This window comes from Symphalangus syndactylus, chromosome 4 (genome assembly GCF_028878055.3).
Source record: "Symphalangus syndactylus isolate Jambi chromosome 4, NHGRI_mSymSyn1-v2.1_pri, whole genome shotgun sequence".
NCBI lineage: Eukaryota > Metazoa > Chordata > Mammalia > Primates > Hylobatidae > Symphalangus > Symphalangus syndactylus.
The window spans coordinates 130,710,645-130,737,237 of record NC_072426.2 but is presented as its reverse complement, the minus strand read 5'-3'; the positions used below and the strand labels follow the sequence as shown (position 1 = coordinate 130,737,237).

The window sequence follows — 26,593 nt, the reverse complement described above, 5'->3', positions numbered from 1 at the left end:
TTAACTTCAACATTTACAATTATGCAGCCAAATAAGAATATGTATCTCTGTTTTCAACTGAGACACGTGAGGCTCATACAGATTGAATAAATTACCCTATGTTACACAGTTACAGAAGGCTAAACTTAGAGACAAATACTGAACTTTGGCCCTATGCTCAAGCTTCTCATATTAGGCCAAATGGCTATGTGCTGGAGTTCTGAAAATAAATTTAAATGTCCAAAAATAAGTTAAAATGTCAAGGCTTTTCAGTCTAATTAATTTTATTAAAACATTTTGGAAAAATAAGTAAATTAAAATACTAATTTAATGCCGCAAAATATTTTTGCAGTTAATTCAAAATTATATGAATTTTTGGTTGCTCATGAAATGAACTTATTTTGAGCTGTACTCTCAAATTTCAGGGTGTTCTCTGTTATTCGGATTCATTGATTAAAAACATTGAGAAGCACTATTGAGCTAAAGGTTTCTATCAATACATAGAACAAATAGCATATTATTCCTATACATAATGAAACGTAATTGTAGAATTTGATGTCCTTACCAGCTGGCAGAATCCCCTCATTGGCTCCCTGACTGGTAGGATGAGGGCTATTATTGTGGGAGAGGCCAAATGGAGCCATTAGAGCTGCCTCTAACTAGAAAAATGATAAATTAAAAAATAATACCGCATCTCTGGAGTGATTGCAGAAATTAGTGCCACCATCAAGGACTTGAAAGATGCAGGGGTGGTGATTCCCACCACATTTCTCTTTAACTCTCCCAATTGGCCTGTGCAGAAAATGGATCTTGGAGAATGACAGTAGATTATCGTAAGCTTAACCAAGTGGTGACTCCAATTGCAGCTGCTGTACCAGATGCAGTTTCATTGCTTGAGCAAATTAACACATCTCCTGGTACCTGGTATGCAGCTATTGACTGGCAAATGCCTTTTTCTCTATTCCTATCCATAAGGCCCACCAGAAGCAATTTGCCTTCATCTGGCAAGGCCAGCAATATACCTTCACTGTCCTACCTCAGGGGTATATCAACTCTCTGGCTTTGTGCCATAATCTTGTTTGCAGAGATCTTGATTGCTTTTCCTCTCCACAAAATATCACACTGGTCCATTACATTGATGACATTATGCTGATTGGATCCAGTGAGCAGGAAGTAACAAACACATTGGACTTATTGGTGAGACATTTGTGTGCCATGGGGTGGGAAATAAATCCAACTAAAATTCAGGGACCCTCTACCTCAGTAAAGTCTCTAGAGCCCCAGTGGTGTAGGGCCTTTTGAGATATTCCTTCTAAGGTGAAGGATAAGTTGCTGCATTTGGCCCCTCCTACAACCAAGAAAGAGGCACGACACCTAGTGCCCCATTTGTATTTTGGAGGCAACACATTCCTCATCTGGGTGTATTACTCCAGCCCATTTATCAAGTGACCTGAAAGGTCACCAGTTTTGAGTGGAGTCCAGAGAAAGAGAAGGCTCTGCAATAGGTCCAGGCTGTGGTGCAAGCTGCTCTGCTCCTTGGGCCATATGACCCAGCAGATCCAAAGGTGCTGACACTGAGGTGTCAGTGGTGATAGGGATGCTGTTTGGAGCCTTTGGTAGGCTCCCATAGGTGAATCACAGTGGAGATCTCTAGGATTTTGGAGCGAGGTCCTGCCATCTTCTGCAGATAACTATTCTCCTTCTGAGAGACAGCTCTTGGCCTATTACTAAGCTTTGGTAGAAACTGAATGTTTAACTATGGGTCATCAAGTCACCATGCGAACTGCCTGTCATAAACTGGGTGCTTTCTGCCCCATCTAGTCTTAAAGTGGGCACAACAGCATTCCATAACCAAATGGAAGTGGTATACACATGATTGGGCTCAAGTAGGTCCTGAGGGCAAAAGTAAGTAACATGAGGAAGTGGCTCAAAGGCCCACTGTCCCCACTCCTGCCACTCTGTCTTCTCTCCCCAGCCTGAACTGACGGCCTTATAGGGAGTTCCCTGTGATCCATTAACAGAGGAAGAGAAAACTAGGGCCTGGCTCACAGATGGCTCTGCATAATACGTAGACACCACTCAAAAGTGGACAGCTGCTGCACTACAGCCCCTTTCTAGGACATCCCTAATGGACATTGGCAAAGGGAAATCTCCCAGTGGGCAGACCTTCAAGCTCTGTACCTGATTGTGCACTTTGCTTGGAAGAAGAACTGGCCAGATGTGTGATTATATGCCAATTCATGGGCTGTAGCCAATGGTTTGGCTGGGTGATCCAGGACTTGGAAAAAGCATGATTGGAAAATTGGTGACAAAAAATTTGGGGAAGAGGTATGTGAATGGACCTCTCTAAGTGATCAAAAATGGTGAAGATATTTGTATCTCATGTGAGTGCTCACCAAAGGGTGATGTCAGCAGAGGAGGATTTTAATAATCAAGTGTATAGGATGACTCATTCTGTGGACACCACTCAGCCTCTTTCCACAGCCGGTCCTGTCATCGTCCAATGGGCCCATGAACAAAGCGGCCATGGTGGCAGGGATGGAAGTTATGCAGGGGCTCAACAACATGGACTTCCACTCACTAAGGCTGACTGCCACCAAATTGGGCCACCACTGGGTGGCAGAGACCAGCACTGAGTCCTCGATATGGCACCATTCCTTGGGGTGATCAGATAGCTACTTGGTGGCAGGTTGACTATATTAGATCTCTTCCATCATGGAAAGGGCAGTGGTTTGTCCTCACTGGAATAGACACTTACTCTTGCAATGGGTTTGCCTCTCCTGCACACAATGCTTCTGCCAAGACTACCATTCATGGACTCAGGGAATGCCTTATCCACCATCATGTTATTCCACATAGCATTGCTTCTGACCAAGGCACCCACTTTATGGCTAAAGAAGTGCAGCAGTGGACTCACACTCATGGGATTCACTGGTCTTACCATTTTCCTCATCATCCTGAAGCAGCTGGATTGATAGAATGGTGGAATGGCCATTTGAAGTCACAATTACAATGCCACCTAGGTGACAATATTTTGCAAGGCTGAAGCAAAGTTCTTCAGAAAGCTGTGAATGTTCTGAATCAGTGTCCTGCATATGGTACTGTTTATCCCATAGCCAGGATTCATGGGTCCAGGAATCAAGGGGTGGAAGTGGAAGTGGCACCACTCACCATCACCCCTTGTGATCCACTAGCAAAAGTTTTCCTTCCTGTTCTCACAACATTACATTCTCCTGGCCTAGAGGTCTTAGTTCCAGAAGGAGGAATGTTGCCTCCAGGAGACACAACAATGATTCTATTGAACTGCAAGTTAAGATTGCCATCTGGCCATCTTGGGCTCCTCCTACCTTTAAGTCAACAGGCTAATAAGGGAGTTACAGTGTTGGCTGGAGTGATTGACCCAGACTATCAAGATAAAATCAGTCTACTCCTCCACAATGGAGGTAAGGAAGAGTATGTGTGGAATACAGGAGATCCCATAGGGCATCTCTTACTATCACAATGCCCTGTGCTTAAGGTCAATGGGAAACTACAGCAACTCAATGCAGGCAGACCTACAAATGGCCCAGACCCTTTAGAAATGAAGGATTCGGTCATTCCACCAGGATCTGCTGAGGTGCTTGCTGAAGGCAAAGGAAATACAGAATGGGTAGTAGAAGAAGGTTGTCATCAATCCAAGCTACAACCATGTGACCAGTTGCAGAAAGGAGGACTGTAGTTGTTATGAGTATTTCCTCCTTATTTTGTTAAGAGCATGTTTATGCATGTATACACTTGTGCTAAGAAAATATCTTCATTTTATTTCCTTTTTCCTTTATCACGTGACATAAGATTTATTGACTTCATATCAGCATTTAAGTGTTGTTAACTTTATGTTATAGCATTTGGGTTGGGGATTGGTAAGATTTATTGACTTCATATCAGCATTTAAGTAAGTGTTGTTAACTTTATGTTATAGCATTTGGGTTGGGGAATGGTGTACTTCCAGTTGTACAAAGGATAGCTGTATTATGTTAGGTGTAATTATGACCTTATTATTATTGTCTTTATTTGAGGATTATGTATGATTTCAGTAGATGCATATGACTTCAAATTGACAAGGGGTAAATTTGTGTTGGTTAATATTGATCATCAATTTAATTGGATTGAAGGATACAAGATATTGTTCCTGGGTGTGTCTGTGAGGGTGTTGCCAAAGGAGATTAACATTTGAGTTAGTGGGCTGGGAGAGGCAGACCCACCCTCAATGAGACTGGGCACCATCTAATCAGCTACCAGCATAGCTAGGATAAAAGGAGGCAGAGGAACCTGGAAAGACTAGACTGGCTCAGTCTTCCGTACTTCATCTTTCTCCTGTGCTGGATGCTTCCTGCTGTTGAATATTTGACTCCAAGTTCTTCAGCTTTTGGACTCTTGGACTTACACCAGTGGTTTGTAAGGGGCTCTCAGGCCTTTGGCCACAGACTGAAGACTGTACTGTCAGCTTTCCTACTTTTGAGGTTTGGGACTCGGACTGGCTTCCTTGTTCCTCAGCTTGCAGACAGCCTATTGTGGGATTTGACCTTGTGATCATGAGAGTCAGTACTCCTTAATAAACTTCCTTTCATATATACATCTGTCCTATTAGTCCTGTCCCTCTAGAGAACCCTGAACAAGGTGTAAGCCGCAAGCCTTGGCAGCTTACATGTGGTGTTGAGCCTGCGGGTGTACAGAAGTCAAGAATTGAGGTTTTGGAACCTCTGCCTAGATTTCAGAGGAGTATGGAAATGCTTGGATGTACAGGCAGAGGTGTGCTGCAGCAGCAGATCCCTCATGGAGAACCTCTGCTAGGGTAGTGTGGAAAGGAAACGTGGGGTGGGAACCCCCACACAGAGTCCCCACTGGGGCACTGCCTAGCGGGGCTATAAGAGAGCCACCATCCTCCAGACCCCAGAATGAAGAGCCACTGACAGCTTGCACCATGCACCTGGAAAAGCTGCAGGCATTGAGTAACGCCAGCCCCTGAAAGCAGACAGGAGGAAAATTCTACCCTGCAAAGCCACAGAGGTAGAGCTGCCCAAGACCATGGAAACCCACCTCTTGCATCCATGTGACCTGGGAGTGAGACATGGAATAAAAGATCATTTTGAAACTTTAAGATTTGACTGCCTCACTGGATTTTGAATTTGCATGGGGGCATGTAGCCCCTTTATTTTGCCCAATTTCTCCCATTTGGAATGAGTGTATTTACCCAATGCCTGTACTTCCATTATATCTAGGAAGTAACTAACTCGCTTTTGATTTTACAGGCTCATAGACAGAAGGGGCTTGCCTTGTCACAGATGAAACTTTGGACTGTGGACTTTTAAGTAAATGCTGAAATGAGTTAAGACTTTGGGGACTGTTGGGGAAGGCATGATTGAAAGGCATTTTGAAATGTGAGGACATGAGATTTGGAAGGGCCAAGGAACGATATGGCTTGTCTGTGTATCCACCCAAAAGTCAACTTGTATTATAGCTCCCCTAATCCCCACATGTCATGGGAGGGACCTGATGGGAGGTAATTGAATGGGAACTTTTGTACGTTGTTGGTGAAAATGTCAATTGATAATAGTCATATGGAAAATAATACAGGACTTCCTCCAAAAGATAAAAATAAAACTACCATAATATAATACACCAATCCCTCTTCTGGTTATATGCAAAGGAAATGAAATCAGCACCATGGACAAATCAGCACCATGTAGAAATATCTTCACTTAGATGTTCATTGCAGCGTTAGTTATAATAGCCAAAGTATAACAACAACAGAAGTGTCCATCTACGGATGAGTGGATAACGGAAGTGTGATATATATAATGAAATGTAATTCAGCCTTTAAAAAGAAGGAGCTCCTGCCTTTCGCAGCAACGTGGATGTACCTAGAGGAAATTATGCTATGTGGAATAAGCTAGACACAGAAATAAAAATACTGTATAATCTCACTTATGTATGCAATATTTTTTAAAGTCAAATAATTAGAAACATGATTTTTTGTCTTCTCTGATTTAAGAATTTTTCTTTTCTAAAATTAATAAATCTTTACATCCACTCTTGTTTTGTGCCATAATCTACTTCATCTTAATTTATTTAGAATCCTTTCTAGAAAGTAATTAGCTTGCAACTCTTTTGTCTCAATCTGTTTCCAAATATAAACACCATAATATTTACATAGATTTAATTACTACCAAATCGATACTACAAATTTAAATCTAATTATAGTACAAGAATTAGAGCTTTGGTGAAGAAAAGATTTTCTAGCTAATTAGGAATTTAGCCTGCATTTAAACCAGCAGATTCTTAGTTCTGACTACCATGATAAAGTACATGATATTAAAAACTGACTTAAGGACAACTAATTGTAGTCACAATCGTTATTATAATTATATATTAGGTGTACATAATGCCGTATTTCTTTCTAACAGTTTCTCCGTTTATAGGCAGTCTTTTTTTTTTTTTTTAATCTAACCTCCAGCTAGGACTTAGCCTAGAGAGAAAACTTATCCCTCCTTTTCTTAAAGTTATCCTCAGAAGATAAATCTTAGAAATATCATTGTAGTACTGCATCGATGGTATAATATAAACTTAAAATCTACCGGTTGTTTTTCACTTTCTTACTTGTGATCTTCTGGGGAAACAACAGATATCCAACTCCGTCTACATAATGAGCCTTTGAAATAGGTATATTTGAAATAGCCTATTTCTACTAAACTATGTGATATACACATAATGCACAGAAAGATAATCTCAAACTGCTCAAACTTAACAACAAATAAGCATCAGTTGTGTGTTTTGAATGCAAATAAGTTTTGAGGTTTCTATATGAAGCAGTAGACTATTGATAGTTGCGTAAGTTTTGAATCTAAGAAACAGCACCCTGGAGGCACAAATTCTCCTGTTTTCCTTCACACATCACATCATTTCTTTATACAGTTGCCCATGGCTCTGCACCATTAGTTTTCTCAAAAATTCCTGTTGTCAAAAGCAAAATCAAGATGACCCTTTTTCCCCAAACTCTCTTCTAACACCTCTATAGACGCAGAATCTCATTCCACTTAATATATCTATATATTATACACACATGGTATACTATCTTTGCAGGCATCAACTTTTAATTTTATTTTTTTATGCCTATCTCTACAGAGAAATGTAAGCTCCTCAAGAGCAAAGGTGCTTGTCCTAGCCAGCAAGACACTGCCTAGTACATAGTAAGTTTATAATAATTCTTGTTAATATAATTTTTAAGTCATTTTACCATTTGCCTTCTGTTTTCCCTCTCTTACCATTTTTTTTTTTTTGGTCTGTGAGAATTGGTTTTCTAGTTCTGTAAGGGTACTACTTCTCTCTTTTTTTAAAAAAAAAATTTCACATATAGCTCCTTAGTTGTTTTACAAACCCTGTTCCGCGTTGTTTCAGTTATTATGTCACTTTGAGAACCATTCTTCACTTCTCTTCCTAAGGAAGGCTATAAATACGAACAACATCAATACCTCAACATTTCCAACAATGCTTTATGTTTAAGATACAATGGGAATTTTAAAATTATTTTACTTTTGGCAGGTGAGAAAACTAAGGCATAAAGTGATTGAGACTAACCACATATAACTAAGGCAGGTATAAAACTAGAAATTTCTTTTTTTGTTTGAATTATTTAGTTCAGGTCAGTTTGAACACATCACCTTGAATTTGTATTAGTATTCTGTATTTCTTTTTAAAAAGTTAAAATGACACTTTTTCTATTTTTTCTGAGACAGGGTCTAGCTTTGTCACCCAGGTTGGTGTGCAGTGGCATGATCATGGCTCACTCACTGCAGCTTTGAACTCCTTGGTTCAAGCAATCCCCCTGCCTCTCAGCCTCCCAAGTAGCTGGGACTACATGTGCATGCTGCAACACCCATCTACATTTTTAAAAAATATTTTGTAGAGACAGGGTCTCACTATGTTGCCCAGACTGATCTTGATTTCCTGAGCTCAAGTAATCCTCCTGACTTAGCCTCTCAAAGTGCTGAGATTACAGGCATGAGCCGCCATACCTGGCCCACTTTGGTTATTCAGTGAAGTATTTCCAAACTGTGCAATATGCCATTGTGTTAACATATTTGTCAAGCTTCATAATTCTTTGATGGACTATTGTGACCATGAGAAGGTAAGTGCCCTATACTTCCACAAAAGTATTCCACAGAATACAAACAGCATGTGTTTAACCCCAATCACAAAACATTTCTTATCCTCATCCACTGCTGCTTTAACCTTTTCTACTAACCTCTTCCTGACTGGATTCCTTAGTGATTTCCTTTTGAAAAAATATTTTTCTCTCTGATAGAATAGAAATGTTATAGTAAGTCCAGATATGTACTAACCTTCCCAACTCATGCCACCCTTGGAACAGCACTCTATCTGTTACCATAAGCTACCTCTCTCCTGACGGAGGAGTAAACATTACAACTTTAGCAAAGGTGCATTGCTTTGTCTCCTTTGTATACAGTTCTTGTGATACTTACACAGATACACACAAACACACACACACACACACACAGAGAGATGATAGATGGATGATAGATACATAGATAGATATGAGAGATATGTGTGTGTAAACATAAATATAGATACAGATATAAAGCTGCATTTAATATTTTAGGGTAATACTGATTCTGCTTAAGACCCTTGCTGTAAGGATCCACTTATTTTACAAATATATTTTATTGTCTTCTATGTATTCAGCCCTGTGATATGCACTGAAAATATAATGATATAATTGCTTTATTCTCTATTGTACAAAGGTGGAAGAAATATGCATCAGATAACCAAGAAATAAACATACATTTGGACAGTATAAAAATGTGCTAAGAGAAATTAGGGTTTTATGAGAGGGAATTAGAGGGGAACTACATTAGACTGAGAGGCTTATTTGAAGAGGTAGCATTTAGCTAACTCCTGAGGGCTATAACTCAGTTGAATAGTAAGTAGATAAAAGAATGTTTCAGGCAGTGGATACAGCCTGTCGAAGTCCCCGAAGTGGGGAAGAACTTGGCATGTTACAGGGGACAGTAAGAAGGATTCTGGGTCTGCTATGTAGTGTTGGAGTGGCAGAAGTGGTGATTGTTGGGTTGGCAGGAGATGATACTTAAGAGGTGGAGAGGCTGTACGAATTTGCAGGCTGCAGTTAGGATTTGAGATTTTCATTCAACATGTAACAAAAAGTCACTGAAGAGTTTAGAGTAGTGAAACATCATGATTTATATTTTGGGAACATATCAGTAAAATGAAATGATCAATTACATAAGTGAACGATAGATGTAAAAGAAAATAACTGTTTTTATAGAGGAATGGGTAGGAGACATTGGGACTTACTTCAAATTTATTTGTTGGTGAAAAAAACCGTTTGATTTTGATTTTAGATATCACTTCTGCTTCCCTTCAATTTGAGAGAGATATTTAATTGGCTAAAGTCAAAAGAAATAAATAATAATAACATCCATATGGCGAACAGAAGGAAAACCATTCATATGTGTATACATCATCCCAATCTGAGAAAAAAATCATAGTGATCATTTGCAGAAAGGAATTTGGTAAGATATTTTTGCTGTTGCAATATTCATCTTCTCTCTAGTTTCATCTGGAAATAAAAATTGTAACCAGATATTGCAAACACCGTGATACACACATTTAAAATTAAAATTGTTCATCTCCTACAGATGCAAATATCCTTAGGCTTGTGACGCTTTAAAAAGCAAATATAATTTCATTATTTTATTAATAGATGATTTAAAAACATGAGGAGGTCATTTTGATGATATAAGTTATCTTCACTGGTTATTTCTAACAAATATGTTTAAGTCACAGAAGGTTTACAATTTTCCATTCTTTTCCATTCCAATGCTTTATCGTCTTTGTTTTCTTTGCCAACTTTTTTTTAGAAAGCCTAAATTCACTATTTAACATCATTAAATCGTTTCTTACCTATTATTACCCATAAAATTATCATCAAAAATCACTAATGATGTCCTGTTAAATACAATGGCTTTTTCCGTTTGTAAACCACTTTATAGAATACCAGATAGCACCTTTATTCTTTAAACTTTCTCATTTGCTATATACTAAATTTTCTACCTTCTTTCAATCAGTTTTTTTTTCTCACGAATATATTAAATTTCATCAAAGTGGCTTTCTCACTGAGCACTTCTGTGGTGGCAGTCCCATCCATTCTATAGTTGTAAATTTCCTCCAATTTTGATGGTTTCTGTATTTACATCTATAAATAGACTTGAGCGCCTTCTTCCCACTCAGCAACATATATACAAATCAGAATTCAATATTTCCCCCAACTTATTATCTCAGCTGAAGACAGTACCTTCCACCCAGTATCATAGACTCCTTCATTTTCAAGCCTGATTTTAAATTTAGCTGCTATAACCCAATAATTGTTTATGAAATCTGTCAGCTTTATTTCCTCCACTGCCACTGATGCCACCTAAACGGATTCTCTAATTGATCACATTGCCCACAATTTCTCTCCTTTTGATTCCATCATTCATACACCTCTTATATTTTTATCAATTATTGGTGACTTGAAAGCACCTGCTTCATGAAAAACGTCCTTATAAAAATATATCCCAAATCCTTTATATGAACTTCAAATAAGTTGTGGCTTAAATATAACCTACCTTCCCAAGTTTACCTATCAATATGCTTTACACGCAGCGTGTTCTTCAGCCCTAAGTGTACTTGGCATTTTTAGAATGCACAATACCTTTCTCTTGTTCGTTTCTTAGGTTGGGTGCCTTAAAAGCAGAGACCAAGATTCTCCTAAAAGTGATTTATTGAAGGAATCTTCTCAGAAGTAGGAGAATGAGAGAATAATAAAAATGTGTTGCTTAGTATTAGTCTTTATAGAGCATATTGTCTTTCTAATCAACATTAGGTATTTATTTTCTTCTATCTTCTTTTATAATGAGTTATTTATATGTGGTAACATCCTTGGGCATAAAGACACATATTTTTATTCATTATTTGTATACTCGCTACACTACAGCATCTAGCGAAAAGCTCTAAAACACAGTCAGAATTTTAAAAATAGTTCTTGAATTGGATTGTCAGTAAAACTGAGTAGTTTACAGGAAATCTTGAGAGTAGTAATCTTTTTCTGGAAAACGGGCTATTATGTATTTTATATTTCAATGTCCCATTTACGGTTATGGATTTAAGCCCTTCTTTTGTATTTCATGTCAGACCTTTCAAAAACCATCATTAGTTTTTGTCACTGAAACGCTACTTGGTATTGTTCCAAGAGTAATTATATTAGCCATTTTTTATTTTCTATAGCAAAACCAAAAGCTATTGCACATAAAACTCATAGAACTAAAGAGAGTCTTGTGAGGTCATCTTCATCCAAGTCCTAAATGAAACTACACTGGTCTCAAATTATTCACAAAAGTAGCTGTCCACTTGTTATATTTATTTATTTTAAGGAACATACCAGCCCTCCAATATTTCATAGGCTTTATTAGCTTTCTTTCTATACATCAAAAAGATACTGTGCCTTTTTTCCTGTTTTCTCGGTCTCTTTGATACAGCCTAGGTTCCCTCTGAACTGCTTTTGTGATTAAAAGCAAACATCCGGCAGCGAGTCAAGATGAGAGTTCAGCCGCGGCGGCAGCAGCAGCAGTGATGGAGTCCCAGTATGTTGCCCAGAGTGATCTTGAGCTCCTGGGTCAAGTGATCCCCCCACCTTGCCCTCCCAAAGTGTTGGGATTACAGCTATAATGAGAGGGAGCCAAGATGGCCGAATAGGAACAGCTCCGGTCTCCAGCTCCCAGCCCCAGCGACACAGAAGACGGGTGATTTCTGCATTTCTGCTTGAGGTACCGGTTTCATCTCACTAGGGAGTGCCTAACAGTGGGTTCAGGACAGTCGGTGAAGCGCACTGTGCGCGAGCCGAAGCAGGGCGAGGCATTGCCTCACTCGGGAAGCGCAAGGGGTCAGGGAGTTCCCTTTCCTAGTCAAAGAAAGGGGAAACAGACGGCACCTGGAATATCGGGTCAGTCCCGTCCTAATACTATGCTTTTCCAACGGGCCTGGAAAACGGCACACTAGGAGATTGTGTCCCGCACCTGGCTCGGAGGGTCCTATGCCCACAGAGTCTTGCTGATTGCTAGCACAGCAGTCTGAGATCACGCTGCAAGGCAGCAACAAGGCTGGGGGAGGGGTGCCCGCCATTGCCCAGGCTTGCTTAAGTAAACAAAGCAGCCAGGAAGCTCGAACTGGGTGGAGCCCACCACAGCTCAAGGAGGCCTGCCTGCCTCTGTAGGCTCCACCTCTGGGGGCAGGGCACAGACAACCAAAAACTCAGCGAGATCCTCCACAGCCTTAAATGTCCCTGTCTGACTGACAGCTTTGAAGAGAGTAGTGGTTCTCCCAAGCACGCAGCTGGAGATCTGAGAACGGACAGACTGCCTCCTAAAGTGGGTCCCTCACCCCTGAGCAGCCTAACTGGGAGGCACCCCCCCAGTAGGGACAGACTGACACCTCATTCAACCGGGTACTCCTCTGAGACAAAACTTTCAGAGGAACTATCAGACAGCTGAATTTGTGGTCTCACGAAAATCCGCTGTTCTGCAGCCACCGCTGCTGACACCCAGCCAAACAGGGTCTGGAGTGGACCTCTAGTAAACTCCAACAGACCTGCAGCTGAGGGTCTTGTCTGGTAGAAGGAAAATTAACAAACAGAAAGGACATCCACACCAAAAACCCATCTGTACATCACCATCATCGAAGACAAAAAGTAGACGAAACCACAAAGATGGGGAAAAAACAGACCAAAAAAACTGGAAACTCTAAAAAACAGAGCACCTCTCCTCCTCCAAAGGAACGCAGTTCCTCACCAGCAACGGAACAAAGCTGGATGGAGGATGACTTTGATGAGTTGAGAGAAGAAGGCTTCAGACGATCAAACTACTCTGAGCTACGAGAGGAAATTCAAAACAATAGCAAAGAAGTTAAAAACTTTGAAAAAAAATTAGAAGAATGGATAACTAGAATAACCAATGGAGAGAAGGGCTTAAAGGAGATGATGGAGCTGAAAGCCAAGTTTCGAGAACTACGCGAAGAATGCAGAAGCCTCAGTAGCAGATGCGATCAACTGGAAGAAAGGGTATCGCTGATAGAAGATGAAATGAATGAAATGAAGAGAGAAGGGAAGTTTAGAGAAAAAAGAATAAAAAGAAATGAACAAAGCCTCCAAGAAATTTGGGACTATGTGAAAAGACCAAACCTACGTCTGATTGGTGTACCTGAAAATGATGGGGAGAATGGAACCAAGTTGGAAAACACTCTGCAAGATATTATCCAGGAGAACTTCCCCAATCTAGCAAGGCAGGCCAGCATTCAGATTCAGGAAATACAGAGAATGCCACAAAGATACTCCTCAAGAAGGGCAACTCCAAGACACATAATTGTCAGATTCACCAAAGTTGAAATGAAGGAAAAAATGTTAAGGGCAGCCAGAGAGAAAGGTCGGGTTACCCACAAAGGGAAGCCCATCAGACTAACAGCTGATCTCTCTGCAGAAACTCTACAAGCCAGAAGAGAGTGGGGGCCGATATTCAACATTCTTAAAGAAAACAATTTTCAACCCAGAATTTCCTATCCCGCCAAACTAAGCTTCATAAGTGAAGGAGAAATAAAATACTTTACAGACAAGCAAACGCTGAGTGATTTTGTCACCACCAGGCCTGCCCTAAAAGAGCTCCTGAAGGAAGCACTAAACATGGAAAGGAACAACCGGTACCAGCCCCTGCAAAAACATGCCAAATTGTAAAGACCATCGAGGCTAGGAAGAAACTATAGCAACTAATGAGCAAAATAACCAACTAACATCATAATGACAGGATCAGATTCACACATAACAATATTCACGTTAAATGTAAATGGGCTAAATGCTCCAATCAAAAGACACAGACTGGCAAACTGGATAAGGAGTCAGGACCCATCAGTGTGCTGTATTCAGGAAACCCATCTCACGTGCAGAGACACACATAGACTCAAAATAAAGGGATGGAGGAAGATCTATCAAGCAACTGGAAAACAAAAAAAGGCAGGGGTTGCAATCCTAGTCTCTGATAAAATAGACTTTAAACCAACAAAGATCAAAAGAGACAAAGAAGGCCATTACATAATGGTAAAGGGATCAATTCAACAAGAAGAGCTAACTATCCTAAATATATATGCACCCAACACAGGAGCACCCAGATTCATAAAGCAAGTCCTCAGTGACCTACAAAGGGACTTAAACTCCCACACAATAATAATGGGAGATTTTAACACCCCACTGTCAGCATTAGACAGATCAACGAGACAGAAAGTTAACAAGGATATCCAGGAATTGAACTCAGCTCTACATAAAGTGGACCTAATAGACATCTACAGAACTCTCCACCCCAAATCAACAGAATATACATTTTTTTTCAGCACCACACCACACCTATTCCAAAATTGACCACATAGTTGGAAGTAAAGTTCTTCTCAGTAAATGTAAAAGAACAGAGATTATAACAAACTGTCTCTCAGACCACAGTGCAATCAAACTAGAACTCAGGATTAAGAAACTCAGTCAAAACTGCTCAACTACGTGGAAACTGAACAACCTGCTCCTGAATGACTATTGGGTACATAATGAAATGAAGGCAGAAATAAATATGTTCTTTGAAACCAACGAGAACAAAGACACAACATACCAGAATCTCTGGGACACGTTCAAAGCAGTGTGTAGAGGGAAATTTATAGCACTAAATGCCCACAAGAGAAAGCAGGAAAGATCCAAAATTGACACCCTAACATCACAATTAAAAGAACTAGAAAAGCAAGAGCAAACACATTCAAAAGCTAGCAGAAGGCTAGAAATAACTAAAATCAGAGCAGAACTGAAGGAAATAGAGACACAAAAAACCCTTCAAAAAATTAATGAATCCAGGAGCTGGTTTTTTGAAAAGATCAACAAAATTGATGGACCGCTAGCAAGACTAATAAAGAAGAAAAGAGAGAAGAATCAAATAGATGCAATAAAAAACGAAAAAGGGGATATCACCACCGATCCCACAGAAATACAATCTACCATCAGAGAATACTACAAACACCTCTTTGCAAATAAACTAGAAAATCTAGAAGAAATGGATAAATTCCTCGACAAATACACCCTCCCAAGACTAAACCAGGAAGAAGTTGAATCTCTGAATAGACCAATAACAGGTTCTGAAATTGTGGCAATAATCAATAGCTTACCAACCAAAAAGAGTCCAGGACCTGATGGATTCACAGCTGAATTCTACCAGAGGTACAAGGAGGAACTGGTACCATTCCTTCTGAAACTATTCCAATCGATAGAAAAAGAGGGAATCCTCCCTAACACATTTTACGAAGCCAGCATCGTCCTGATACCAAAACCTGGCAGAGACATAACCAAAAAAGAGAACTTCAGACCAATATCCTTGATGAACATTGATGCAAAAATCCTCAATAAAATACTGGCAAACCGAATCCAGCAGCACATCAAAAAGCTTATCCACCATGATCAAGTGGGCTTCATCCCTGGGATGCAAGGCTGGTTCAACATACGCAAATCAATAAATGTAATCCAGCATATAAACAGAACCAAAGACAAAAACCACATGATTATCTCAATAGATGCAGAAAAGGCCTTTGACAAAATTCAGCAACCCTTCATGCTAAAAACTCTCAATAAATTAGGTATTGATGGGACGTATCTCAAAATAATAAGAGCTATCTACAACAAACCCACGGCCAATATCATACTGAATGGGCAAAAACTGGAAGCATTCCCTCTGAAAACTGGCACAAGGCAGGGATGCCCTCTCTCACCGCTCCTATTCAACATAGTGCTGGAAGTTCTGGCCAGAGCAATCAGGCAGGAGAAGGAAATAAAGGGTATTCAATTAGGAAAAGAGGAAGTCAAATTGTCCCTGTTTGCAGATGACATGATTGTATATCTAGAAAACCCCATTGTCTCAGCCCAAAATCTCCTTAAGCTGATTAGCAACTTCAGCAAAGTCTCAGGATACAAAATTAATGTACAAAAATCACAAGCATTCTTGTACACCAATAACAGACAAACAGAGAGCCAAATCACGAGTGAACTCCCATTCACAATTGCTTCAAAGAGAATAAAATACCTAGGAATCCAACTTACAAGGGATGTGAAGGACCTCTTCAAGGAGAACTAAAAACCACTGCTCAATGAAATAAAAGAGGATACAAACAAATGGAAGAACATTCCATGCTCATGGGTTGGAAGAATCAATATCGTGAAAATGGCCATACTGCCCAAGGTAATTTATAGATTCAATGCCATCCCCATCAAGCTACCAATGACTTTCTTCACAGAATTGGAAAAAACTACTTTAAAGTTCATATGGAACCAAAAAAGAGCCCGCATCGCCAAGTCAATCCTAAGCCAAAAGAACAAAGCTGGAGGCATCACGCTACCTGACTTTAAACTATACTACAAGGCTACAGTAACCAAAACAGCATGGTACTGGTACCACAACAGAGACATAGATCAATGGAACAGAACAGAGCCTTCAGAAATGATGCCGCATAGCTACAACTATCTGATCTTTGACAAACCTGACAAAAACAAGAAATGGGGAAAGGATTCCCTATTTAATAAATGGTGCTGGGAAAACTGGCTAGCCATATGTAGAAAGCTGCAACTGGATCCCTTCCTTACACCTTATACCAAAATTAATTCAAGATGGATTAAAGACTTATATGTTAGACCTAAAACCATTAAAATCCTACAAGAAAACCTAGGCAATACCATTCAGGACATAGGCGTGGGCAAGGACTTCATGTCTAAAACACCAAAAGCAATGGCAACAAAAGCCAAAATCGACAAATGGGATCTCATTAAACTAAAGAGCTTCTGCACAGCAAAAGAAACTATCATCAGAGTGAACAGGCAACCTACACAATGGGAGAAAATTTTTGCAACCTACTCATCTGACAAAGGGCTAATATCCAGAATCTACAATGAACTCAAACAAATTTACAAGAAAAAAACAAACAACCCCATCAAAAAGTGGGCAGAGGACATGAACAGACACTTCTCAAAAGAAGACATTTATGCAGCCAAAAAACACATGAAGAAATGCTCCTCATCACTGGCCATCAGAGAAATGCAAATCAAAACCACAGTGAGATACCATCTCACACCAGTTAGAATGGCCTTCATTAAAAAATCAGGAAACAACAGGTGCTGGAGAGGATGTGGAGAAATAGGAACACTTTTACACTGTTGGTGGGACTGTAAACTAGTTCAACCATTGTGGAAGTCAGTGTGGCGATTACTCAGGGATCTAGAACTAGAAATACCATTTGACCCAGCCATCCCATTACTGGGTATATACCCAAAGGACTATAAATCATGCTGCTATAAAGACACATGCACACGTATGTTTATTGCGGCACTATTCACAATAGCAAAGAGTTGGAACCAACCCAAATGTCCAACAACGATAGACTGGATTAAGAAAATGTGGCACATATACACCATGGAATACTATGCAGCCATAAAAAATGATGAGTTCGTGTCCTTTGTAGGGACATGGATGAAACTGGAAAACATCATTCTCAGTAAACTATCGCAAGGACAAAAAACCAAACACCGCATGTTCTCACTCATAGGTGGGAATTGAACAATGAGAACTCATGGACACAGGAAGGGGAACATCACGCTCCGGGGACTGTTGTGGGGTGGGGGGAGGGGGGAGGGACAGCATTAGGAGATACACCTAATGCTAAATGACGAGTTAATGGGTGCAGGAAATCAACATGGCACATGGATACATATGTAACAAACCTGCACATTGTGCACATGTACCCTAAAACCCTAAAGTATAATAAAAAAAAATAAATAAAAATAAAATAAAATAAAAGCAAACATCTACTTACATATATCTTTCTCAACTGTCATTTTTTTTAGTTCGACATTTATTAACTTTCCTTTCTCCGTGATTGTAGGAAAAGCAACCTACAGATAATTATTTACCTTGTTTTACTGAACTTTTTATTTTGAGATTATACATTCCCATGAAGTTGTAAGAAATAATATTTTTTCCAGTTTTCCCCAATGATAATAGCTTGAAAACTAGAGTACAATATCACAATCAGACTATTGACATTGACACAGTCGATATAGAGAAATGTTTCATTACCATCGGAATCCTTCATGTTGCCTTTGATATAGTCACATCCATTATCCTCCTGCCTCATCCCTTACTTAACTATGTGCAACCACTAATGAGAATACTGTATACATGGAATCATATAAAATCCTCAGGCCGGCTTTTTTCACTTAGCACAATTCCCTTATTTATCCAGGTTCTTGAAGACATTAATAATGTGCATCCTTTTATTACTGAGTAGTATTTCATGGTATGGATATGCCACATCATAACTATTTCTCCAAAGAAGAATACCTAGGTTGTTACCAGATTTGGATTATTACAAATAGAGTTGCTATAAACATCCGAGCTCCCAGGTTTTTGCATGACAATGAATCGTTTAGGGGGAATAAAAGTCTAGGCGTGCAATTACTAGGTCCCAGTGTTTAGTTTTCTTAAGAAACTGCCAAACGGTTTCCAGAATGGCTGTGCCATATTTTGTAGCCACCAGCAATGTATAAGCACTCCGAGTTATCTACATCCTTGCCAGTATTTGATGTGGTCACTACTTGTGATTTAAGCCATTTTAATGGGTGTGTTTGGTACTTTATTATTGTTTTAGTTTGCATTTTCTTAATGGCCAATGATGCTGAATATGTTTTCATATGTTTATTTGCATCAGTATATTCTCTTCATTGAAATGTCTCTTCACGTCTTTTGTAATCTTATTGTCTTCCTATTGTTGAGATTTTTGGGTTTTGTTGTTGCTGTTGTTGTTTGAGATGGAGTTTCACTCTTGTTGCCCAGGCTGGAGTGCAATGGTGCAATCTCGGCTCACCGCAACCTCTGCCTCCCTGGTTCAAGTGATTCTCCTGCCTCAGCCTCCTGAGTAGCTGGGATTACAGGCGCCCACCACCACACCTGGCCAATTTTGTACTTTTAGTAGAGATGGGGTTTCTCCATGTTGGTCAGGCTGTTGGTCAGGCTGGTCTCAAACTCCCGACCTCAGGTGATCCACCCACCTCAGCCTCCCAAAGTGCTGAGATTACAGGCTTGAGCCACCGTGCCCACCCCTTACTGTTGAGTTTTGAGAGCATTTTAAATATTCTTCGTACTACTTATTTGTCAAATATAAGATTTGCCAATATTTTCTCATACTTCATAGTTTGCCTTTTCATTTCCTTAATACAGTTTTTACATAGAAAAATTTTTAATTTGGATGAGGTCTAATTTGCCAATTTTTTATTTTATGGATCGTGCTTTTGTGTAAAGTCTAATAACCCATGTGTAGCCCTAAATCTTGAGGATTTTCTCTGATTTTTTAAAGTTTATAGTTTTACATTTTACACTGAACTCCATAATTCATTTGAGTTAACTTTGTAAAAGTTGAAAGAGTTAGTTCACTGTTCCTTTTTTTTTTTTTGATGGAGTCTCACTCTGTCACCCAGGCCAGAGTGCAGTGGAGCGATCTCAGCTCACTGCAAGCTCTGTCTCTGGGGTTCATGCCATTCTCCTGCCTCAGCCTCCCAAGTATCTGGGAGTATAGGCACCCGCCACCATGCCCCGCTAATTTTTTTTTTTTGTACTTTTAGTGGAGATGGGGTTTCACCATGTTAGCCAGGATGGTCTCGATCTCCTGACCTTGTGATCCACCTGTCTCCTTCCTTTCTTTCTTTCTTTTTCTTTCTTTCTCTTTCTTTCTTTCTTCCTCTCCTTCTGTGCTTTCCTTCCTTCCTCCCTCCCTCCCACCTTTCTTCCTTCCTTTCTTTCCTTCCTTTCTTCTTTCCTTCCTTTCTACCTTCCTTCCATGTAAATTTTAATATAACCTTATTTGTTCTAGAGAAAATCTTGTTGGGATTTTGTTTTATAGGAATTGTATTAATCCTATACTTCAATTTGTGCAGAACTCATATCTTGATTATGTTGACTCTTCCAATCCATGAATATGGTATGTCTTTCCATTTCTTAGCTCTTTCTGAATTTTTTCTTTGGCATCATACAGCTTTCAGCATACAACTTCTGTATATATTTTGTTAAATTTACACCTAAATATTTCCTATTTTGAGCAATTGTAAATGGTATTATCTTTTTAATTTTAGTCTCCACATGTTTGCTGTTAGGATTTTTGCATGTTTACCTTCTATGCTGAATCTTTGCTAAACTCATGTATAAGGTTAGGAAAGTTTGCAGGGGTTTTTTTGTACATTCATTCGAATTTTTTTTTTTGGAGTCAACCATGTCATCTGCAAATAGATTCAGTTTTATTTCTTCCTTTCATTTCAACATACCTAATGTTTCTTTTTCTTGATTTATTGGTTAAAGCTTCTACAATTGTGTTGAAAGTGTTACGAGCATGGTAATTTTTGTCTTGTTCCCTTTCTTATAGGGAAAACATTCAGTCTTTCACTATTAAATGTAATACAAGTTGTGGGATTTTGGGAGGTGTTCTTTATCTAGTTAAGGAAGTTCCTTTCTATTCTTATTTTTCCAAACATTTTTATTTTTATTTTTATTTTTATTTTTACAGGGAGTCTTGCTCTGTCCCCCAGGCTGGAGTGCAGTGGCTCTATCTCGGCTCACTGCAAGCTCTGCCTCCTGGATTCACACCATTCTCCTGCCTCAACCTCCTGAGTAGCTGGGACTATGGGTGCCTGCCACCATGCTGGGCTAATTTTTTGTATTTTTAGTAGAGATGAGGTTTCACTGTGTTAGCCAGGATGGTCTCGATCTCCTGACCTCATGATCCACCCGCCTCGGCCTCCCAAAGTGCTGGGATCACAGGCATGAGCCACCGCGCCCGGCCCCGAACATTTTCATAATAAAGTAGTGTTTTATTTTATCAATTACTTTTTCTGCATCAATGAAAAAGAGCCAGAGAAGTCAAAAGATTCTGAGACTATCAAATATATATATTTTTAATCTGGGTCAGCAATTTTTTCTTCTGGAAAATGCCAGAGAGTAAATATTTTAAGTGTTGTGTATCACATATTCTCTCTTTTTTGTATACTTTGGTTTTTATTTTAGAACCCTTTAAAAGTTTAAGAACCATTGCTAATTAACGTCTTTACAAAAATAATCCTCAGGCCACATTTGGGCCATGGACATTAGCATAGTCTCAAACACTATTTTGGGATAATTCTTCATGTTGGTTCATTTCCTCATGTGAGATGTAATTTTTTAATGTGAACTTTTATTTAAGAAGAACTGATTTTTATATGGATTCTTATTTGGCCTGCATTATGAAAAAATTGCCTTAATTAGATGTGGACCTATTTGTGTTTCGTTTCTTTAGCAATCTATATCAACAGGGAGTGTAAACATGAATGTCACAATATGGTGTGAGGGTGCCCAGTATTTTTTATTTCAATTTTTGTTTTTGTTGCCTATGTTATATGCTAGAGAGAAATTATTATCTTTGCTGTTTTTCTATGTTTCTTAAATATATATTATGTATAAATTAGACTTTATCAAATCCAGGTTTCATTCAGAAGCTCAGGTTCAGTCCTTTTACTTTTTCAAGCTGTGATGGCAAACGTTTTGAGTATTTAACTGTAATTTCCAAGCCTCAAAGCCATGTGCCTTTTTCAAAACTACAGAACACCAAAGCAGCTTGGGCTTTTCTTATTACTTATTTTCTTTTCTTAATCTCTGGATTTGATTTCTCTATTCATTCCTGGCACCTAGGTGTTTCCTTCTTTCTTTTAATGGAAGTAATTAACATCTATATTGCTTTATTTTCTCACATAATCCTAATGAAAACCCAAGTCTCAGAGTCTAGATACTCAAAAGAAATTATTTAAGTGGAGAGTGCATTTGTGTGCTTTATATTGTTCTTTGGACCTTTCCTCTGATCTCCGCTTTTCTCTGGACGTGTGTCTTAGGCTCCTAGGAGTCAACACTATAATATGTATAAGAAAAAGAAAATGCTGCTTCAGGTAATTATGTGAAAGCCATTGAGAAAGTATGGGAATGATGCTTTGCTACTCAAGAAACTGATTTTAATACAGTAGAAGATGAAAAAGACTGTCACCAATTTGATGTACAACACAGTTTAGATGGATGCATTGAGAGAACCAGAGAACACAATACTGCTCTCCCTGTAATCGTCGAATGAAATTCAGCAGAGACATGAACATATGAAAATATTATAAATAATAATAATTTTATCTTCATCACTCATGGTAGCAGCCAGAGCTTCTATGGGTTCTGGTGTTGTTTTGCTTTGGGGGTGGGCCTGTCTGGATCTTTCCCTTTAATATAGCTAGATTTAAAAGATTTTCACCAAACATTTAGGAGACATGGAAAGCCAAAAACACATAAAATATCTGTATCTTCCATTTTCTTTAAAATAATTATATTGATTTATTCTTCTTGACCCAAGGAGAAAATGATTTTCAGTGAGTTTATGAGAAAGTTATAGAATTGCAGAGATCTAATTTGAACTCATGTTTTTTCTGACAATAGATTGTGGCTTCTTTCCACTATGTTCTGCTGCTTCCCCAAAATATTTAAAGGTTTTTCATAAGCATGAGATAAAAGATTGAACTTTGTGTTCAGATCACTTATCTAACTAGGGCTTAATGAAATCTCTCATAAAGGGCCAAAATCATTGCTGTAGCCTTAATTATTGTATCTACGCCAAGGTAGAGAGTTGAAAAAAATCTTAAGTCACCGAAGACATTATTGAACAATGATTACACTTAAATTTATTAAACTTATGTTTTGTGCTCTATCTGAATAACTGTAGAAGATAATATTATTTGAAAAATGAATAAAACTCTATTATTAAATTTATTTTAATATTTAGTTTGGGATATCACTTTTTCAGATCAAATTGGAATTTAATGTTTAATTAAGAACACATTACCACATCCCGGGTTTATGCCTAAATAATAAAATTGTTATTTAATGCCTCATTTAAGATTGTCTTTTTAATGTTAAGTTTAATGCCACTCAAAAGTATGACTCTTTAAAAATAAAATTTAATTAGCAAGGAAACTCAGAATTGATCACTCTAATTTAGAAGACCCTAGGTGAAACTTTAAAAAACATAAATGACCTGCTGAAAAAAACAAAAGAGATTAAAGAAACTGAAAGTATGTGTGAAGCCGACTTCTCAGGGAGAAGTTACGTATGGTAGAGGTGATTATATTCATCCTGAGGAAAGCTAGTGGCTGATTAGTAGATCATGATAGTCATTGTATGTCTGAGATTTCTGATAAATATTTATAAGATTTTACAAGAAGATCTGATGGTTTTTTTGGCCAAATTCTACTAACAATGAATAGGTGGCATGCTAAAGTCAGCTTATACTGATTAATGAGAGCCAGTAAATAAATATTCAGGAAATTTGTGGTATGGTAACTAACAAGTAGGTAGCTTAAAATCAACCTCAGTGGCAGTATTTATGCCATGGAGACCAACAGATGAGGCAAATCAGTCTTGTCTTTTCCTCATGGCATGCCAATTTACCAGCATACCAATGGCTCTTCCAGACATTGTACAAATCGCTGAGTTCTCCAGGCATAAGTCTGAGAAAATAGGTCATATAATCTTGATATATCTAGATGGATCTAAAATTAGAAGTGTTTGTAGACAATGGACAATAATAGGATGAAGCTGAGGAAATAGATGTTGCTCCAATTAAGATTTAGTCATTACCTTATTGTTGATTCACATGTAACATTTACATCATGCTGTATTCATTGTATCTATGGCTTGGATAAACACATGGAAACTTATGGTATCAAATGTGTGGATCCAGGGAAGCAAGAATAGACAAAACACTGAATATAGGAAATATAATTTTAAAATTAAAAGACTCTTTCCTACAAAAGTGAATACATTTATGATACCATATAATTATTATAACCATATGTATATTTAATATTTTTCTAAGTACTGTCTTCATCTTACTTTAGAAGTGATGAACAATCCCCCTTGTTTCCTGATCAGTCATTCTGATAATAGACATAATTTCAGACAGAAATATCTTCCCTGTCTTTTTAACATGAAGCAAAATACAATCAACCATATTATTCTCTTTAGACAATTTTTTTTTCTTTGAACTAACAGCTGCTATAAAGACAGAAAAAGAGTGTCAGCACTAATTATACTTTAAATTATCAAACTCTGGACTCTTAAAAAGTTGGTAATAATTAAAACATCAAAAAATAGATCCCTAATGAATATTTGTGAAACAAATAAATTCACGATTATAATATTAACTATTAAATTATAAATTATATTATTAAATTGAGAGAATCAATCTGATTCACTCAGGAATTAAAATGTCTTCATGAGATGGTACATTGGTGAAAGCAGGGCAAAACTGCTAATAGACAACTAATTCTTTTGATATATACACATATACATATAGTCATCTTTTTATTTTATGTATATGCTTTTGCTTTGCATATATAATATGTATAAATAATATGTATATTATTTTTCTAAACATATTTATAATTATCAATGTACCCAATAAAGTGAATGTGCCCCCGTAACATTTCACAGTCACATCAGCAGGAAAGGGAAAACGATTGCGACCATGTAAACAATTCCTTGCTTCAGCTACTTGTTAACTATGACTGCAGCTGTCTGAGCCAGCTGTCCAGTGGTAGCCTGATTCCCAGCTTGCATCTGAAAGCAGTGGAAGAATGCCAATAAAGAATAAGAAAGGACCAAATATGCTAGTGGAAACCAACTAACCATGCTGAGGCTTCCACCTCCGTATGTGTGGAGGGAAAGCCCTAACTGTGCCTCCTGGGAATGCCGGTATCTCCTTAGTCAGTTAATTTTACAACCTTTCCTTGCTGCATCCAGTCATCTTGTCTTCTTAAGTCTTGCTGTGTTTCCAAAACTTATCTTTTTCATAATTCATTGTATTGCTTTCCCACTATAACTCTCTTCACCACTTAGAATTTCTTTTGTTTCTAGTCTTGTTTCTTTAGTTGCCAATATCTGGAAATATTATGAGTATTTATTATGTTATTTTAACATTCTTGAGTCTTCAGAGTGCTTGTGGCTAACACTTTTATTGACTCTTCACAATAACCTATTAAAAATGCGCCTTATAATTGATGCTCAAATCTGGCCAAGATGGAGGAAAAGCAATCAGATTTACCTTCTGGGGCCTTAAAAGATTAGAAAACTAGGTGAATTACAAGAAATCAGCTCACAAGTCATGTGACATGAGGGAACAAAAACCAGTTATTCCTGAAAGATGGGAAACAACTGAAGTGAACTCCAGTTTACTGACTGGAGAAAGTTTCCAGGACATAGTGCAGACGGTGGCAACTCACACAGAGGCCAGCCTCTCAGAGTTGAGGAGGTGGAACTGGAAGTCTAGGGGGCAAGGTGGCTGGAGTTCACAGAAGAGTGCGAGAGGGAAGAGAACTGCGGGAAGAACAGACTCCAAGTATCTGCAGAGGAACTCTGCTGCTGAGCTGTCTGAGCCAGCTGTCCAGGGGTAGCCTATTCCCAGCGTGCATCTGTAGATGGTGTTCATTTGAGTACTGATAAGCACACATGTGTGAAGAAACCCCTCAAGGCCAGAAAGAGCCACCCACATATATTAGAGAAAATAGTGCCTAGAGATCACAACAGGCCAAGAATAGTGGCTCTTCTCCATAGCAGGAGCAGAGTTACTCATAATTCACATGGCACCAGTCAGAGTACTAAGAAGGGTCTTGCTTCAGGAATGTGGAAAAAATTAACTCTAAATAGCCTCTGGTCTTCCCTAACAAAGCCTAAAACCAAGACCCAAAACAATCAAACTTATTCCAAGTCACTCAATTGTCACAGAACAAAGCTCAATAGTATTTTACAGTACATAAATACTCAGCATTCATTAAGGTAAAATTCACAAAGCCTCAAACTTGTTGAAAAATTACTAGGCATGACTACAAAAAGCAAAAAATACATATAATCCATAATGAAAAATATCGATCAATTAAAAGTAAACCAGAAATAATGCAAAACATTAAATTAATAAGCAAGAACATTTAAAAATATTTTAACTCTATTTCATGCACTTAAGAAGCTGCCAGGAAGAGTAAACATGTTAAGAAGTGATATGGCAGAGATTCTTTTAAAGGATCCAAACTGAACCTCTCTAGACAAAATCTATGAGTCTAAAATGAAAAATTCAGTGGATAGGATTAACTCCAGATTAGATGTTGCAGAAAAAAATATTAGAGAGTTGAAGACATAGCAAAAGACACTCTCTAAATGAAACCGAGGGAGAAGAATACCCGAAAAAATAATGGAAAACTTCAAGTGATCAAAACATGCGTAAGTGGAGTCTCCAAAGTAAGGAGAGGGAAACAACAATAATATATTTTACAATTAATGGCCAAAAATTTTCTGAATTTGTTGAAAACTGTAAATTGACAAATCTAAGAAACTCGATGAACCCA

General features: G+C 38.3%; 1 long non-coding RNA gene across 1 annotated transcript in view; it reads left to right on the top strand.

The window, feature by feature from the left end:
• LOC134736509 (uncharacterized) overlaps window positions 1-26,593 on the top strand; it is a 92,739-nt gene that overhangs the window by 4,488 nt on the left and 61,658 nt on the right. The gene's annotated exons all lie outside the window — the stretch shown is intronic.